Raw genomic sequence first — 20,000 nt, 5'->3', positions numbered from 1 at the left:
CAGACGCCTCCGTGGTGTGACACGGAAGGCGGGTTGAACGGCGATTCAACGTCACGTCGACGTATTTCTCTTACGATCAAGGATCGGTCAAGATCTCGTACAATGCGTGCTAATTCAGCCCTTGTTCCTACTAGGTTAGTACCATTGCCTGAACACACCTTACTGGGATAACCTCGCCTCGCTGTGAAGCGTACGAAACCGTTGATAAATGCTATCAAGCTTCTCAATGTGAATAGACACCCGTAACATTTCATTTCTGATCTCCCGAATTCAACATGGAAGGGTCCAAACAGGTCTACTCCTACGTACCTAAAGGCAGGCCTGTGGTGGACAATCCCCCACATGTACTATGTCGGCTTATACCATCGCGGCATCAGCAGTGAGAGGAACCATGTATTCGCAGTCTGTGTAGAAGTAGTCGGCCTTCGGACTTGTAATAAGTATGTTAGAGTTAAGTCTTTAATAAGCCTGTACTTCAGGTATTTGTATACTCAAAGAAACACACTTCAGGCCTATGCCCGGCAACCCTTTGCCAACCAGAGGTAAGCTACTTTTTGGTACTCAAGGAGAGTATTTAAGGGTTGCCGGGGTCAGGTCGCGGTCAGTCTCCTTTTTGGCCTAGTCTGGGCCGGGTGTGCGAGTGTATGTACACAGTGACGTCAATAAAACCCAGAAGCTAAAACCGACTGTCAATCTTCCCGGTCGTCACTAGCCCAGTAACGGCATCCAGTTACAGGCCCCCCTGGTTCACACCTCTCAGGAGGGAGGTCAGACATTCTTTGGTTGATGGGGGCCCCGTATAATCTCTTACAAACTATGCAATCCATTTTGACGCGCTTCACCAGTTTTCTGCCCCGTATGATCTAGAATTTCTTACGCACCTGACTGAGTGTCCATTCTACCCCTACATGGGAGGAATCATGGCAATCCCGTACAATCAACGTAGACAACCCGTGGTTATGAGGGAGGATCACAGAATGTATGGCTCGCTCAGTCAAGGCTGCATGCTTGAGTCTACCACCAACTACTAACAGACCATCTATAATAATAGGAGACAGTTTATATAATGAACTGGACTTTAACACAGTTTTCCCTGCTTTAATGTTCTTGAATTCATAAAAATAAGCACGTCCTTGAACATACTTGACAATTCAATTTTCTGCGTGCTTTAGTTCATGGACCTCAAATGGTGAACTCGGCGGAATCTTCGTCACCTTAAAGAATGAAATTACCCTTAACCACCGACCAACAGCCTTCTTTAATTTGTAAAAGCTTGAATAATGTTCAATCAACGTATCGATCGGGTGTTGGGTGATGCCCAACTGACACATTTGTACAATACTCGTGGGGTGTATGTCACGCCTCACTTCCGGGTCTTCATCCTGAAGGCTCCCTACAAGATTATCTTGCGCTGGCCATGCACACTTTAATTTGACAAGAAGGGAGGACCATTAAACCAAGAAACCGGCAAATTGTCTACGAAGCATCCCCGAGATAATATGTCTGCTGGATTGTCTTCACCACTAACATGATGCCACTCATTAGCCTCTGGAACCTGTCTAATGAGTGCAACACGATTTGCTACGAAGGTCTTAAACCTTCTTGTCTCGTTCTGTATATATGCCAGAACTATACTACTGTCAGACCAAAAGTTAGATTTGAGCAAGGGGATATCCAACTTTCTTCTTACAAAGGATCTGATTTTGCTGCTTCAACGGCGGCCGAAACCTTCAATCTTGGTATAGTAATTCCTCTGATGGGAGTTACTCTGGCTTTACTGGCTAGCAGAGCTACATGCACCTTCCCATCTTGATTGATTGTCCTGATATAAGTGCAAGCACCAAAGGCAACCTCACTTGCATCACAAAAGTGATGTAATTCTGAAGTACAACCATTTAATTCTAATAGCAAAACACACATAGGGAAGCGAAGTCTCGAGATTTCATTTAGTGAAGCTATCCATTTCAACAACTTCTGACACATAGATCTAGGAATACTTTCGTCCCAAGATATCTTAAGCCTAGTGAACTCCTGGAACAAGATCTTGGCAGGAAAAATGATTGGCAAAATTAAAACTAAAGGATCGTAAGTCGAAGCAAGTTGGCTCAACATAACCCGTCTAGTCACATTCTGTGTTTGAACACCCTTGCTAACGAAAACGAAACAGTCGTTCTCGACGTCCCATTTAATCCCAAGCACTTTGCTATGCTTATTTGATGTCAATTCCTTTGCTTCCTTAGCCCTGTCTTGCTCATCGATGCTCTCTAGCAATTTGACGTTATTTATCATGAATTTGGTTAAGCTAAAACTTCCGTGTCTGAGGACACTCCTTGTTTCTTCAATTACCTTAATTGTCTCTTCGGGTGACGCTACAGACTTCAACATATCGTCAACGTAAAATGACCGGAATTACGTGTCTTTTATTTTCTCACGAGGTTGCATGTCTTCAACAGTTTTCCGCAAAGCGCAGGTGCTACTACTAGCGCACCATATTCTGCCAAACGGATGTGAGGTCATTCTTAACTCTTTTACTTCATTATCAACATACCATAGAAACTTTAAAGCGTCTCTGTCGCTAATGGGAATTTTGACCTGGTGATACACGGCCTCAATGTCGACCGTGATGGCGTAATGATGTTGGCGAAAGTGGAGTAACACGTGAATCAACTTATTATTCAGATCTGGGCCCTGTAGGCACTGACTGTTCAGACTGACTCCATTCTTTTGAGCAGCACAATCGAATACGACTCTTACCTTACCTGGTTTGGTTTCACTCGTAACAGCAAGATGCGGGAGGTACCACACCTCCCCATCATCTCTCTTTAAATCAACCTCGGAAACATACTCTGCATACCCCTTCCTTAACAAATCTGAAATATTCTCAGAGTATACATTCAATATTCCGGATTTCACCAACCTTTGGTTCAAACTTCTTAATCGTCTCTCGGCAACGTCACGATTATTGGGCAAGTTTGTCTCACCTCGCCAAGGTATCGGCAGTACATAATGCCCATCTTCGTATCTTGTATCTTTATGCCAAAGGTTGATAATCTTCTAGTCGTTCTGAGATGGCGCCCTATCTCCACATTAATTTTCCATCATCCACAAGTGCTCAACATCCGCTTCGATTGAGATCGCAAAGCACGAGCCGGCATTATGAGACTTCCCTGCACTAATTGGGCCATTCACCGACCATCCAAAGTAAGTCCTCGTGGCATAAGGTTGGTGCTTGCTCTCACCTGAACCCCCTCTGACCTCCAGTGGTTTTATGAGCCAAGCGTTGTCCATTCCTATAAAAATGTCTGGCTCAGATACTTGACTAGTGCTCAATGGTATGCCCTTTAAGTAGGGGAATTTATCAAACTCAATTTTGACAGGTGGTTGCCTAACAGGTACTCTTGGAACGACCATGGCATTTGTAACGCTGGCCTTTCGTCTGCCATCCAGTGACGTAAGGCTAAGGGATACTACCTTTGATTGAGTTTCCCTGTTCCCCCCTAGAGTACTCATGGTGTACTCCTTAAGGTCTCCCTTCAGACCCAACCTGTGGGCCACCCTTTCCGTGACTAAATAGTAGTGTCTGATCCACTATCCACCAACACTGTGACTTCAATTTTATTATCTACAATAACTGGTGAAATGGGTAGATAAATCTTCGATCAAGCATTAGTGACATAACCATTCATGACCACAATTGATTCTTGACACTGAATTTTCAACTACGCCCCTAATACTCTGAGAGTCCTTTGCTGGAACGTGGATGAATTTCGTATGCTTTAGACCACATCCAGCAACGGAACAAATGGATTGTTTGAAGCATTTGCTCGCCCCGTACCCCCCCCCCCAGCAAGCAATTAAAGCACAGCTTGTGTCTTTTCACGACTTCCAAACAACCTTCAGGTTTCATGCTTTTAAATTCCTCACTGTAGAACAGTCTGTGTTCTTCCCCGCACACTACATATGTGCTACCAGCACGCCCTAACTTGACGGGGTATTTAGACTCAAAACTTGTACCCTTCACATTTTGACCCTTTCCTGTGGATAACCCATAAACCGGATCACATGCCTCATCTGCCGTGACGTTATTGAACTGTTACGAATGAATCCCTGACACCTCTGGAAAATATCTAAAATACATTGTTGAGTGTTAAACTTTTCATACAATTCTAATTTTCAAAAAGAGGCCACTGCCATTGTCAAGTCATCCCCCAATTGCCTCAACTCTTGAGGCTTAGACACCATTTTACCATTTTTCAAATCATTAACAATTTGTTGAGATACAAGGTGAGAATTACCAAACCTGTGTATTAATATGGCGCGTGCTTGCGCGTAACCGGCGCTATTTCCATCTAGTGCACAATTTTTTATAGCAGCTTTCGCCGACCTTTTGATACATTGTAATAGACGGGTCAATTTGACCTGAGGCTCACTCACTCTATTGTCTATGAGTTCGTTGAACACTAATAAACAACTCGTACTCAAGAGGGTTCTCTTCAAACACGTCCAACTCAACTTTGGGTATATTCAAGATCCTAACTAGTTCGGCCGGTAAGATATCTGACTGTTCACTTTCACTCTCTACGAGGGGCTTCGCACACGGAGTTTCAGTTTGAGTCCTTACCTAAATGAACGCTCGAGCATTCGTAATCACCTTAATGTACTCCTCCTCCGTTTCCTTATACCATGTTTCACTAGCCTCTAATTCATCTTCATCGTCGCCCAGGAACGATTAGTAAACGTCGTGTGACGATTCGAACTCTGTGAAGGATGTACGGACACGGTCCAGTTTATCCGCGATGCCGGCTACATTTTCATCAGCGATTAGCCGGCACAAGGCTCCCAGGTGACGTATGACCGCTGGCTTCCTCTGTCATCTCACCACCTTGGCCTGCTCTATGACGGTGACTTGAATATAATGACTGTGTAGTGTTCCTTAGGGTACGCAGGGATTAAAACGAAGTTCTGAGTTGACGCTGGTTGCAGGTCATTTTAGAAAGAATGCTTTATTGTAATAAATTTGTATAAACTGCAAATATACATAAATACCAACAAACACGTTGTCATAACTCCCACATCACATATTGACATCAGGTATACAATCATATCTCGAAATTCGTATATAGAAATAAAATCACATATTGACATCAGGTATACAATCATATCTCGAAGTTCGCATATAGAAATACTACATAATTAAGCCAATATTGACTTACAGACTTGTGCGTCTCCTTTGGTCTCTGCGCTCGTTGACATATTTGGCATGACTATGGTCAAGTGATAATTTGGCGGCACAATACGTGACTTGTCCCTCCCTGTAACTGCGTATAACCCACTATTGGGTGACTCTTCCAACATTGCCAGTTAGAGAGAAAGCGACTTTATCATTGTTGCTCACACACACACTGTCCACTTTTCCCCTCCCCCACACTCGCCCAGGTCGACGCCGGGGACGGGGTGGGGGGAGTGGTACAACTGATCGTACCGTTACCTATTGACAGACGTACAACGTACAAATTGCTTTTTCCACCTATGCATTTATTTATGTATTTTATTTGTCATTTACATTATTATAGTTTTTATTTATTATTTTATTATTATAAAAAAAAATTCGCATCCGACCTAGATATGGATCAAAAGGTCTCCTGTCGGTATGCTCCGCCTTTGTAATCCTTTGTAATTTGTTTCTTTTTTGTAGGGTCACGGTGGCATTACGGTACGGTCTTCGTCTTATAAAAAGGAAGGCGCTCACGCGAGGGTTCGAATCCCAGTAGGAGAGTTTATTTCCAAATGTCATAATGACAAAAACATTTGTTAGAAGACTAGCCTGTATAAATGATTTGATGAAATACAGTACATACACGCTTCACGTAAGTGCCCACGGCGGAACGATTAATCCGTGAACTAAGTCATTTCGTTTTGTAGGGTCACGGGGGCGTGACAGTATAGTCTTCGTCTCATAAAAAACCAATGCGATCAGGCGAGGGTTCGAATCCCAGTAGGAGAGTTTATTTCCGAATATCATTATGACACAAATATATATATATATATATATATATATATATATATATATATATACATACATACATACATACATATACCAAGGCTTTTTTCCCCTTACTAGGGAGGTAGCCAAAAAGGAAAAGGCATAAAATCATTCCCACCCATTCCATCCCCGAAAACACTCCACACCCCTCCACCCTCCCTCCCATCTTAGCACCTCCTAGATGACGGGTCATCCCTGCACCCTGTCCACTGCCCTGAGTCAGAAGCAGTGTCGCAAGACGCAGCACATCCACAGCAAGGCCACCTCATTAAATCGGCGACCCCCCTCTCCGTCCCCCCATATAAAGGAGAGGACGGGGAGAAATCCCTTCGGGCTGCGTCAAAATTTTGCTCACACACACTACCTCACCCCCCATCCCCCCGTCCATTCCACCTCATGCATCACAACATCTTCCATATACAACCATTCTCCATTCACCCCTGTCTTCTGTCCTCTCCCGTCCTTCCTCAACAGACATTCCCCCCTTCCCCAAAGCCCCCTTCACCCCATCAATCCATCTCATCCTAGGACGTCCCCTCATTTTCACTCCCTCCACATCTGCCTTCCATTCCTCCTTTACTAGTCTTTCTTCACTCATTCTTTCCATGTGTCCAAACCATCCTGATTCTCTTTCATCAACCCTATCTCCCAGCTCCCTTTCCACCCCTGTTCTCCTCCTCACCTCCTCATTTCTCACCCTATCTAGCCTAGTAACCCCCATCATACTTCTCAGACACTTCAGCTCAAACACATTCAAGCTCCTTCTCTCTTCCTCTCTTATTTTCCATGTTTCTGCTCCATACTGTGCTGTTGGCACAATCACTCCTTCATACAGTCTCCTCTTAGCATCCATTCCCAAATTTCTATTCCTCATTACACTTTTTAATCCACCAAGGCATTTACTCACTTCTCTCAATCTACATTCTACCTCCACCTTCACTCCACCTTTTCCTGCCACATTTGCACCCAAATATCTAAAACTATCCATTTCCTCCAGTTGTTCTCCCTTAATGCTCACTTCCAGATTACTGCCACTTTCACCCCTTGTACATCTCATCACCTTACTTTTACCCACATTTATCTTCATCTTTCTTCTATCACCAACTTCCTCAATCCCTCCTCCGATCCTGCCACAAGTGCAGTGTCGTCCGCAAACAACAGCTGGCTCACCTCCCACTTTTCTCCATTTTCTTTAACCATCTCCAATCCCTTGTCCACTACTCTTGCATTTACCTCTCGCACTACCCCATTCATGTATAAGTTGAACAGCCAGGGTGACATAACGCATCCCTGACGAAGTCCCACCTTTACCTCAAACCACTCACTCTCTCCATTTCCAATCCTGACACAAGCTCTACTACTCTCATAAAAACTCTTGACAGCTCCGAGAAGCTTTCCTCCTATCCCGTATATCCGCATAACCTCCCACAGTGCCTTTCTGTCCACCCTGTCGTAAGCCTTTTCCAGATCCATAAAGGCCAAAAAAACATCCTTCCCCTTTCCTATAGCTTTCTCACATATCTGTCTTACCACAAAGATCTGATCTACACAACCTCTACCTGTCCTAAATCCACACTGTTCCTCACCAATTACGCCCTCTGTTCCTCTCCTAATCCTCTCAATCAAGATCCTCCCATAAGCCTTCCCAACTACACTTCACAAGCTAATCCCTCTGAAACTACTGCATTCACATTTGTCCCCTTTTCCCTTGTAAAGTGGAACTATACAAGCACTCCTCCAGTCCTCCGGCACTCTACCCTCTCTCCAGCAAACATTAAATAACCTCACCAACCAGTCCACCATCACTATACCTCCTTTTTTAAGATATTCTGCATGGCATCCATCCAGATCAGGTGCCTTACCTGCTTTCATCATCTTAACTGCTGCCTTCACTTTATCCTTCCTTATTTCTCCTCTACTTTCCTCACTCATCACTCTCATTTTCTTAGCATTTCCCACTGCAACTATCTTTCTCTCCCTATCCTCCTTCACATTTAGCAACTCCCTAAAATATTCTGCCCATCTTCCCCTTACTGCCTTCTCTTCCATTATCATCTCTCCATCTGCATATTTTACCTACTCTACTTGATTCGCCTCCTCTTCCTCTCTTAATTTCTTTCCAAAACATCTTTTTATTACTTTAAAAAAATTCTGCCATACTCTTACCCCATTTTACATCTGCTCTCCTCTTTGCCTCCTTTACCTTTTTCTTTACTTCTCTTTTCTTTTCTTTGTATGTCTCATATGACTCCCTCGTCCTATTTTGTAACCAATCTGTGTAAGCTCGCTTCTTCTCTTCTACAACCTTCTTCATTTCCTCATCCCACCATTCACTACCCTTTCTTCTATTTCCCCCTGTCCTTCTTGTTCCACACACCATCTTTGCACATTTTGTGACTCCCTCCTTGAACCATCCCAATTCCTCCTCCACACCTACCTCTACTTTATCCTTCACTCCCTCCCACTCCTCCTTCAGCTTCTTGTACTCCTTCTCCTTTTCCTCTTCATTTAAAGAGTTCACTCTAAGCACCTCCCTACCTTTTGTCCCTTTCCTCTTTCTCCATCTGTCCTCAACTCTCAACTTACCTTCCACCAGAAAATGATCTGATATTCCCCCACCCTCTCCCCTTAGCACATGTACATCCTTAACTCTTCCTATCATAATCCTATTTACCACTATATATATATAAATATATATATATATATATATATACATATATATATACATATATATATATATACATACATATACCAAAGGCTCTTTTCCCCCTTACACGGGGGGTAGCCATTCCATCCCCAATATATTCCAACCCCCTCCTCCCTCCCTTTAGTCTTGGCACCTCCTGGATGACGAGTCATCCCTGCATCCTGTCCACTGCCCTGAGTTAGAAGCAGTGTCGCAAGACACAACACATTCACAGCAGGGACGCTTCATTAATTCGGCGACCCCCCTCCTCTTTCCGTCCCCTCATAAAGAAAAGAAGACGGGGAGAAATCCCTTCGGTCTGCGTCATATTATTTCTCATACGTACTTCCTCATCCCCCATCCCCCAACCACTCCCCCTAATGCATCACAGCATCATCCATATACAACCCTTCTCTATTCACCACTATCTTCTGTCCTCTCCCGTCCTTCCTCAACAGACATTCCTCTCTTTTGTAATGCCCCTTTTACCACGTCCTTCCTCAACAGACATTCCTCTCTTTTGTAATGCCCCTTTTACCACGTCCACATCTCTTTTACAAATCCTAATACTCTTTCACCAACTCGAACTTCCTACTCCCTTTCCACCCCTGTGCTCCTCCTCACCTCCTTATTTCTCACTCTATCTGGCCTAGTAACCACTGTCATACTTCTCAGACATTTCATCTCAAACATATTTAAACTCTTTCTCTCTTCCTCTCTTATGTTCCATCTTTCTGCCCCGTACAGTGCTGTCGGCACAATCATTCCTTCATATAATCTCCTCTTAGTATCCATTCCCAGATGTCTATTCCTCATTACATTTCTTATTCATCCAAAGTATTTATTCGCTTCTCTCAGTCTACATTCTACCTCCACCTCCACTCCTTCTTTCCTGCCACATTCGCACCCAAGTACCTAAAACTATCCATTTCCTCCAGTCTCTCTCCCTTTATGCTCACTTCTAGACTGCTGTCACTCACTCCACTTGTACATCTCATCACCTTACCTTTACCCAAATTTTTCTTCAGATTCCTTCTTTCACACACCTTCTCAAACTCTGTCACTAACTTCTTCATTCCCTTCTCTGATCCTGCTATAAGCGCAGTGTCGTTAGCAAACAACAACTGGCTTATTTCCCACTTTTCTCTATTTTCTTTAACCATCTCCAACCCCTGACCCACCACCCTTGCATTCACCTCTCGCACCACCCCATCCATGTATAGATTGAACAGCCAGGGCGACATAACACATCCCTGACGAAGTCCCACCTTTACCTCATACCATTCACTCTCTTCATTTCTAACCCTAACACAAGCTCTATTACTCTCATAAAAACTCTTGACTGCTCTTATCAGCTTTCCTCCTCTCCCATATATCTGCAATACCTCCCACATTGCCTTCCTGTCTACCCTGTCGTAAGCTTTTTCCAAATTCATAAAAAAAAACATCCTTACCTTTTCCAATAGCATTCTCACATATCTGTCTTACCACAAAAATCTGATCTATGCGACCCCTATCTGTCCTAAAACCACATTGTTGCTCACCAATTACTCCCTCTGTTACTCTCCTAATCCTCTCAATCAAGATTCTCCCATAAGCCTTCCCAACTACACTCACAAGATGATCACTCTGAAATTACTACACTCACACTTGTCTCCCTTTCCCTTTTAAAGCGGGAGGATATAGGCACTGCTCCAGTCCTACGTCACTCTACCCTTTCTTAAACAAACAGTAAATTACCTCACCAGCCAGTCCACCATAGCTCTGCCTCCATTTTTCAGGCATTCTACATGGCATCCATCCAACCCTGGTACCTTACCTGCTCTCATCATCTTAACAGCTGCTTTCACTTCAACCTTCCCCATTTCTCCTCAATTTTCCTCATTCATCACTCTCATTTTCTTAGCGGTCCCCACTACAACTACCTTTCCATCCCTATCCTCCTTCACATTTAGCAACTCCCTAAAATACTCTGCCCACCTTCCTCTCACTACCTTCTCTTCCATTATCATCTCTCCATCTGCACCATTTACCTTTTCTTCTCTACTTGATTCACCTCCTCTTCCTCTTTTAATTTCTTTCCAAAGCATCTTTTTATTACTTTCAAAATTTTCTGCCATACTCTTGCCCCATTTCACAGCTGATCTCCTCTTTGCTTCCTTTACCTTATGATTAACTCCCCTTTCCTTTACTTTGTACCTCTCATACGATTCCCTCGTCCTAATTTGTAGCCAATCTATAAATGCCTGCTTCTTCTCTTCTACACCCTTCTTTGCTTCCTCATCCCACCACTCACTACCTTTCCTTCTATTTCCTCCTGCCCTCCTTGTTCCACACACCATCTTTGCACACCTTATGACTCCCTCATTGAACAATCCCCATTCGTCCTCCACTCCTAGTTCTACTCTATCTTTCACTCCCTCCCACTCCTCTCTCAGCTTCTTCTTATACTCCTTCTTCTCTTATTTCTCATTTAAGTAGTTCACTCTAAGTACTTCCCTATCTTCTGCCCTTTTCCTCTTTCTCCACTTATTCTCCTTTCTCAATTTACCTTCCACCAGAAAATGATCTGATATTCCCCCACTCTCTCCACTTAGAACATGTACATCCTTAGCTTTTCCTACCATACTCCTGGTCACCACTATATAGTCCATTAACGCTCTATCTACCACTCTTTCATCCACCACCCTCTACCATGTTTACTTATGTTTGACTTTCTTCCGAAATATTGTATTTGCTATCATCAACTCTCTTTCAAGACACATCTCCATCATCAATTCTCCACTACGATTTTTACCTGGAACTCCATACTTCCTAATCACGCCATCTATTTTTTCGTTTCCTACCCTAGCATTAAGGTCTCCCAATACAACTACATTGACATTTCTCCCTAATCCTTTTATGCACTCATTTAAATCAAAAAGCCTCCCTTTCTTCTACGTTCTTCTCACTACCAGGCCCATACGCACTTACAAAAACCCACATCTCCCTTCCCAGCTTTACCTGCATCCACATCAACCTTGAAGAAAACTCCTTCTACTCCACTCTCTTTGATTACTAGTATAGCCACACCTTCTCTCCCTCTTCCCCTCTTCACTCCTGAGAACCTCCCAGCTATACTCCCAAACTCACACCCACCCCTCCCTTTCATTTTAGTTTCACTCAAAGCCAGCACATCCATCTTTCTTCTCACAAACATACTGCCTATCTCTTCCCTTTTACTCTCATCCGTACCACATCCACGCACATTAAAAGACCCATAACTTAGGGTACTGGTTGGAAAAATCCCAGACCCTCTTATGCCTTTATTTTTTTTTAGGGGTTACAGATAGCAGGACTTCTTATCATATCCCCCGAAGACAGCATAATGGAGGGGCAGTCGTAGTATAAAAGTGTCATAATTTCTCTATGAACAGAATTTTCCTTTATCACAGACAAAATAATTTATGGCGCTGGTCCGTAGGGGCGCCCCATATACACCCTAAAGTATCAATTGCATGCTAATTTACCACAATAACATACAGCCAGTACCAATACACAAACACACACACACACACACACACACACACACACACACACACACACACACACACACACACACACACACACACACACATACTTACACACACACACACACATACTTACACACACACACACACACACACACACACACACACACACACACACACACGTCGATCAAAGTGACAACGAAGTTTGGAACTCAAAGAAAACATCAAGATTCATCAATCGCAACAACGAGGGAGTACCTTTGTTGTATTAATAGTAAAGGGGAAAGCTCGTGGTGTAGTGGGAAGGTGAAGAAAAATGAGAAAGGGAGGGATTACTGAAGGAAATGAAAGGAAATGAGCCCCGGACGTCAGGAGAAATGTCAACAAAAGAGCTGCAGACGATGCAGGCAAAGTCGAAAATATCAGTAAAAGCATTAAGTTTAGAAATATAGATAAAAGCAGCACAATAGAAAGTCAAGATAATAATTCCCATGGATTTAATGGGGGGGGGGGAGTGCCAACCTCCCCCGATTAGCAAGTCTAGAAGAAAAACTAGAGAAAATAACAAAACATTGGAAGGCTAGGTTCAGCCAACTTACACAGATTACGGAAGGAGGTGATAAATTGGAAGAACTAAAGAAGGAGAACCAAAACCTAACTAAAGAAATAGAAGAATTAAAAAGACAGTTAAAAGAAGCAAAATATGAGAATGAGGAATTAAAGAAGAAGAATAAAGAGAATAAAAAGTCAATGGCAAAGGAAGCACATGGTTGGACAAAAGTCCAAGAAAATAACAAAGTTGTATTTACAGATATAGTGAAACATAAGATGAAAGAACAAACTAAGGACGCAGTCATTAAAGTGATGAGAGAAGAGGAGAATATAGTAAGAGACTTAGTGGACAAAAAAAAAGTATAATTATATTAGGGGTGGAAGAGAAGTATAATCTAAATAGGACCACATGAGTAAAAGAGGAAAAGGAAAAGGTAAACAATAAATAAGAAGTAGTTCAAGAGGGAAAGAAATTGAAGAAATATATAGACTAGAGAAATATGATACAGATAAGACCAGACCAATTAAGATCAAATTCAGGTCACAAACGACAGTAGAGAATAATTTAGCACAAACAGGGAAAGTAGCTGACAGTGAACAATATAAACAGGTATAGATAAAAAGAGAAATGAATAAAGAGGAAAGTGAGGAGGAGAAAACAAAAAGACTAGAAGCTAAGGGGGGAAAACGAGAAAAGAACAGAGTCAGAAAAAGAGAAATTCTTTCGGAGAGTAGTGAATATGAAAGTGAGGAAATGGTTCATAACAGAGAAAAACAAAAGGGAAACAGAAAACACGATGGAAGTATCAGAAAATTAAAAGTATTTTATACAAATATAGATGGCTTAATAACAGACTTGAACGTACTGAATGATTACCTGAAGGAAAAAGAACTAGACATTATGGGTATTGTAGAGACAAAATCTAAAGATCCACTACCACCTAACAGTGTAGGACATGGTGCATATAATTATTGGATTAGAAACAGAGGTAGAACAAGGGGGTGGAGTTATGTTCCTGACTAGGAAAGATATAAGTGTGTAGAATGTCACATATGGAAAGAATAGAGTAGAGATGATTATGATGAAAGTGGAGGACAGGGATGGGAAGAGCAGGAAGTTTGTAGCAAATTATGTGCCTCCTAAACGGCTTCGTGGGAAGAGAGAGAACACAAAAGTATGTTAGAAGACACAAGAATAACACTAAATAAGATATGTGAGATGGAGGAAGAATAGGTATAATGGGTGACTTTAATTGTAAAGATATCTGCTGGGAAGAGATGACAGTGAAGGGTGGAAACGACCTATGGGGAAATGTGCTACTTGATAAGATTATAGAGCATACAATGACTCAATGGATTCAAGAGCATGCTAGGTACAGATATGAGGAAGGACCATCGAGACTGGACCTAATAATCGCATCAGAACCCGAAATAGTTGATAAGATTGAATATAACACACCAATAAGAAAAGTGACCACATATTAGTTGAACTGGAACTAAATGAGGAAAAATACATGAAAAAATGAACAATATAGAAAGGGAAGATTGATGTATGATTTTTTTTCTTTTGGCAAATTAAGAGAATTCTTAAAAAAAAAAAAAAAAAACAGACTGGGAAAGAATACACAAGAAGGAAACAGCAGTAGAAGATAAATGGAATATTTTGACAAAAATTTATAAAGGAGTGGAAAAGTATGTCCAAAGACAAAAGCAAGAAAAAGAATATGTAAAGTGCTGGTACAACAAAAGATGTAGGGAGTTAAAAGACCAAAGAGATAAAGGTTGGATAAAATGGAAAAAAGACAAAAGACCTGAAAAATGGAAAATATATGGTGGTTCATGCGGAGAAATACGGACATTTACCTATCTGGGACGGAGTGGAAATATTAAAACAAAGGTTAGACAAGAAAAAACGAAAAATTGTAGAGGCAGCTTTCATTGCATCCCAGCCCTGCTGTAACCATCGTGATGGTTTTATCAAGCTGTCCAAAACGTCCGGCTGGATGATCCTACAGGAGTTGAGGGGTACGAGAGGGAGGGAGGGGCTGGGTTAAGGAAGGAACGCGGAATGATGTAAGGTATAAAATTGTTGATTTCCCGACCATGTTTGTACACTCTGAAGAAGCTCTGTTAAAAGCGAAACGTCAGTTAATAAAAACTTCAACGATTCTCGGTGTTCATCTCACCACCCTACCACTCATATATATATATATATATATATATATATATATATATATATATATATATATGTATATATATATATTTATATATACATATATATATGAGAGAAATTCGCTAATAGCAACGACATCAAACCGATAATGTTTATGACAGTTGCATGCAGGATTCGAACCCACTGCACTTGGCCATCCGTAGATCACCTTCACAGCGCCCTAGACCACTACACCACAGAAGCTATAAAATCCTTGAAACCTGGAATCGAACTGATTCCCGAGGGAAGGAAGATCACTTATTTCGGCGATCCGAATTCCTGTTTTACTCAAGGACGCTGTTACGGTAATCTATGGATGGCCGAGTGCAGTGGGTTCGAATCCTGCATGCAACTGTCATGAAATTATCGGATTTATGTCGCTGCTATTAGCGAATTTCTCTTATATATATACAGGAATTCGGATCGCCGAAATAAGTGATCTTCCTTCCCTCGGAAATCAGTTCGATTCAAGGTTTCAAGGATATTATAGATTCTGTGGTGTAGTGGTCTAGGGCGCTGTTACGGTAATCTACGGATGGCCGAGTGCAGAGGGTTCGAATCCTGCATGCAACTGTCATGAAAAATTATCGGATTTATGTCGCTGCTATTAGCGAATTTCTCTCGTAGTGACAATGGCGATAAGCGTGAAAGGGATTCGTTCCGGTCCTTACCTCCTACCACTGGTGAGCCTGGTCCTTGAGTAAAACAGGAATTCGGATCGCCGAAATAAGTGATCTGCCTTCTCTCGGGAATCAGTTCGATTCCAGGTTTCAAGGATCTTATAGATTCTGTGGTGTAGTGGTCTAGGGCGCTGTTACGGTAATCTACGGATGGCCGAGTGCAGAGGGTTCGAATCCTGCATGCAACTGTCATAAAAATTATCGGATTTATGTCGCTGCTATTAGCGAATTTCTCTCGTAGTGACAATGGCGATAAGCGTGAAAGGGATTCGTTCCGGTCCTTACCTCTTACCACTGGTGAGCTTGGTCCTTGAGTAAAACAGGAATTCGGATCGCCGAAATAAGTGATCTTCCTTCTCTCGGGAATCAGTTCGATTCCAGGTTTCAAGGATCTTATAGATTCTTTGGTGTAGTGGTCTAGGGCGCTGTTACGGTAATCTACGGATGGCCGAGTGCAGTGGGTTCGAATCCTGCATGCAACTGTCATAAAATTAATGTATATATATATGTATATAAGTATATATATATATATATATATATACATATATATATGTATATATATATGTATATATGTATATATATACAGTATATATATGTATATGTATATATATATATATGTATATATATATGTGTGTGTGTGTGTGTGTGTGTGTGTGTGTGTGTGTGTGTGTGTGTGTGTGTGTGTGTGTGTGTGTGTGTGTGTGTGTGTGTGTGTGTGTGTGTGTGTGTGTGTGTGTGTGTACCTATATGCATATATATATATATATATATATATGTATACATATATATATATATATATATATACATATATGTATGTATATACATATATATATGTAAGGACAGGAATTTTGAAGGGATATTATTTTTGGAATTTCGTTTTATTTATCTATTTATTTATTTGAGTGTTGATTTGAGAGACTGGGTATTATGGACGTCGTGACGGTTTTACTCAACCAAGAAGCAAAGTAGAAAATAGAGCCTTAATAGACCATGAATTTATTCTATTCTATGTCTGCCTATCAAGATGTGTTGGCAAAGAGCCTTACTATAATCATTGAAGAAGAACATACAATAGGAGATAGCTACAAATATATTTCAGCTGATTTTGGTTCAACTGAGTTTCGAGACGACATTAGAATGTTCTCGAACGTAGCGGGCGCACCGTAGCTCCGCCCACCCGTGACGTCACTAAACGTTCGGACAGAGGCGTAAGCTAAGGCCATTAATTTTAAGAGTAATAGGAAAAATTCCCAACTTTCAGTTCAGGATTCCACTAGAGAAATAGTTTAGGGAGAGATTGTAGCAGCTAGGGGCTCTGTTGAGAAGCGAAATGAAGTTTTACGAAATAATACAACAGGGAGGTTAGTAGTTTACCCATAGATACGAACACATAGCCGTCTCGTTCTTTTTGTGCGCAGCTAAAATTTTAATCTGATGCCAAAAATGATTCCGATAACAGGTATGAACACGTTCTGTAAGATTAATGAAAACAAATGTCAATATGTGAGTTAAATGATATAGTGCAGATATAGTAGGTAGATAGTTATCATTATTATTAAGTTTTGAATCTGATGCCAAAAATGATTCCGATAACAGATATGGAAAAAGGGGTTTAAGGGAGTGTACTTCACAAACACTTTGCGTATATACATTAGCTATGAGGGTGTAATCCTTAGAGTACAATTCTGTCTGTGATCGTTCTCTAATAAGAATACGAGGTTGAAGGTAGACACAGTGCTGGAAGTAGACACAATATTGTAAGTAGACTTATACAGTGACCGGAAGGTTGGAGCGTAAATAACTACGTTTTTCCACGTGCCTGTGACCTTACTTATGATGCCCATAAGAAAGAAAAAACTGTGTTATTAAATGTCTCGCATACCCATATATTTTTCATATTGTAAGGATCAATAGATTAGTTGGAGAAAACCACAATATACTTTTGTATTTCCTTACTATATTTTTGCTTCAGTGTAATAATTAACACATAGCAGACCTTCGCTTATATTTTCTTTTACTACCCCCACTTGGGCATAGGCCTTTTCGCTACCCAGAACCAACCCCGAACGACCTGAGGAAAGGGGACGGAGTCAGACGTGAATAACAAGGAGCAGTTTCCATTTATGGTCAGATATATCCATATAGACGATTGGGTGGTGGCAGCGTATACCTTGATTTTTTTTATTACCCAAATCGTTCTTATGTGGGTATCTCTGATCACTCCCATTGGAGGTGCTCTTGGTTAAACACTGAATCAATCGACGGCACCACATATATATATATATATGTATGTATGTATGTATGTATGTATGTATGTATGTATGTATATATGTACAAGAATATGTATATATGTATTTATACTTAGATATGCAGCTGAGAAAAATTAACAAAGCCAGAACCCCCAAAACTAATCCTTAACTAAAGTGTCGCATTATTCTCTGAATTATTTTACACAATATTCATAATTCTTTTGTTCGAATGCACTGTTAGAATGACACAATGCCTTAAACGGTCTACTAGCAACAGCATGATACAGTTAAATTGTTTTTAAATTTTTGAGGGAAATTTTGGTACTCAAGTTCTCGCGATTACCTACACTGGAAATACCAACAATATTTGCAATAACTATGGTTGTTTGAGTTAAGTACTGTACTATGAGTTAATTTTGAGGGTCGGACATCCATCCACTGTCGTTATCAGTAAAAACGCTTATCTTATCTGGGCTTCCCTTTTGTCATAGTCACCCAGAATACCAAGGCAGTGTCCACTTTGCCTGTGCTCATATAAGTGTGGAAGTTAGCTATACTAAGTCTTTTGGTGTAGTTACAGCCTCCGTAATTATAAATATTTATTTTAAGCAGCACCACATATTGTCCATTTATTGCATACGTTTTATACAATTAATAGTTTTTAAACTTTAATGATAATCATACCTTCTCCATTCACGTAACAGCATTTTTATGATTGGTGCATATGATATACTAACATACACAAACACACACACACACACACACACACACACACACACACACACACACACACACACACACACACACACACACATGCACACACACATACACACACACACGTACGTCGGATATACGGCGTAGATTGGAACTCCGGAAAGAAGTGCAATTTTCGTGGATTTCAACGTCGAGGGAGTACCTTGTTGTATTAGTAGGTAAGGGGGAAAGCTCGTGGTGTAGTGGGAAGATAAAGAAATAGTAGAAACAGAGGAGTTATTGAAGAAAATGGAAGAAAACTAGGAAGGGAACGAACGCGCCCCGGATTTTAGGAGAGGTGTAAACAAACGGGGGGCAGAATACACAGACGAAGAACAACAAGGAAGTAGTTGTCAATAGCAGAAATATAGATAATAGCAGCTCAATGGAAACAGAAGATAACTGCTTTTATGGATTTAATGAGGGAGGAGGTGACAACCTCCCCCGACTAGTAAATCTAGAGGAGAGAAAAAAAAAAAAAACGAATAATCGGAGGTTAGATTTGACCAATTATCACAGGTTACCCAAAGAGTTGATAAATTGGAAGAACTAAAGAAGGATAATCAAAACCTAACTAAAGAAATAGAAGAATTAAAAAGACAGTTAAAAGAGGTAAAAGATGAGATTGGGGAGTTAAAGAAGAAGAATAAAGAAAATAAAGAGTCCATAGCAAAGGAAGCACAGGATTGGACAAAAGTCCAGGAGAACAACAAAGTTGTATTTAAAGATATAGTGAAACATAAGATGAAAGAACAAACTAAGGACACAATTATTAAAGTAATGAGAGAAAAGGGGAATATAGTAAGAGACTTAGCGGACAAAAAGAAATGCATAATTATATTAGGAATGGAAGAGAAGTATAATCCAAATAGGACCACATGAGTAAAAGAGGAAAAGGAAAAGGTAAACAAGATATTAGAAGCAGTTCAAGAGGAGGGACAAGAAACAGGGAAAGAAATTGAAGAAATATATAGACTAGAGAAATATGATACAGATAAGACTAGGCCAATTAAGATCAAATTCAGGTCACAAACGACAGCAAAGAATATTTTAGCAAAAAACAGGTAAACGAGCTGACAGTGAACAATATAAACAGGTATGAATAAAAAGAGAAATGAATAAAGAGGAAAGAGGAGGAAAAAAAACTAGAAGCTAAGGGGAAAAAACGAGAAAAGAACAGAGTCAGAAAAAGATAAATTCTTTTGGAGAGTAGTTGATATGAAAGTGAGGAGATGGTTCATAGCAGAAAAATTAAAACGGAAAGGAAATAGAAAATACGATAGAAGTAGCAGAAAATTAAAAGTGTATTACACAAA

At 40.9% G+C, this 20,000-nt stretch overlaps 1 protein-coding gene across 4 annotated transcripts in view; it reads left to right on the top strand.

Moving 5' to 3' along the window:
* LOC143040582 (uncharacterized) overlaps nt 1-20,000 on the top strand; it is a 395,322-nt gene that overhangs the window by 306,367 nt on the left and 68,955 nt on the right. Inside the window, exon 1 of one of the 4 annotated variants that reach the window (XM_076211662.1) lies at nt 18,408-18,516. The exons of 2 other annotated variants lie outside the window; for them this stretch is intronic. The gene's annotated coding sequence lies outside the window, so the exon portion shown is untranslated. Of the gene's footprint in view, nt 1-18,407; nt 18,517-20,000 lie in introns of those variants that run through there. One more of the 4 variants, XM_076211664.1, reaches the window with a different exon arrangement.

This window comes from Oratosquilla oratoria, chromosome 29, assembly GCF_046742065.1.
Source record: "Oratosquilla oratoria isolate Oo_2021 chromosome 29, ASM4674206v1, whole genome shotgun sequence".
NCBI classification, from domain to species: domain Eukaryota; kingdom Metazoa; phylum Arthropoda; class Malacostraca; order Stomatopoda; family Squillidae; genus Oratosquilla; species Oratosquilla oratoria.
Note: the sequence above shows the minus strand (reverse complement) of the source record. Positions and strands in the feature narration are given on the sequence as shown.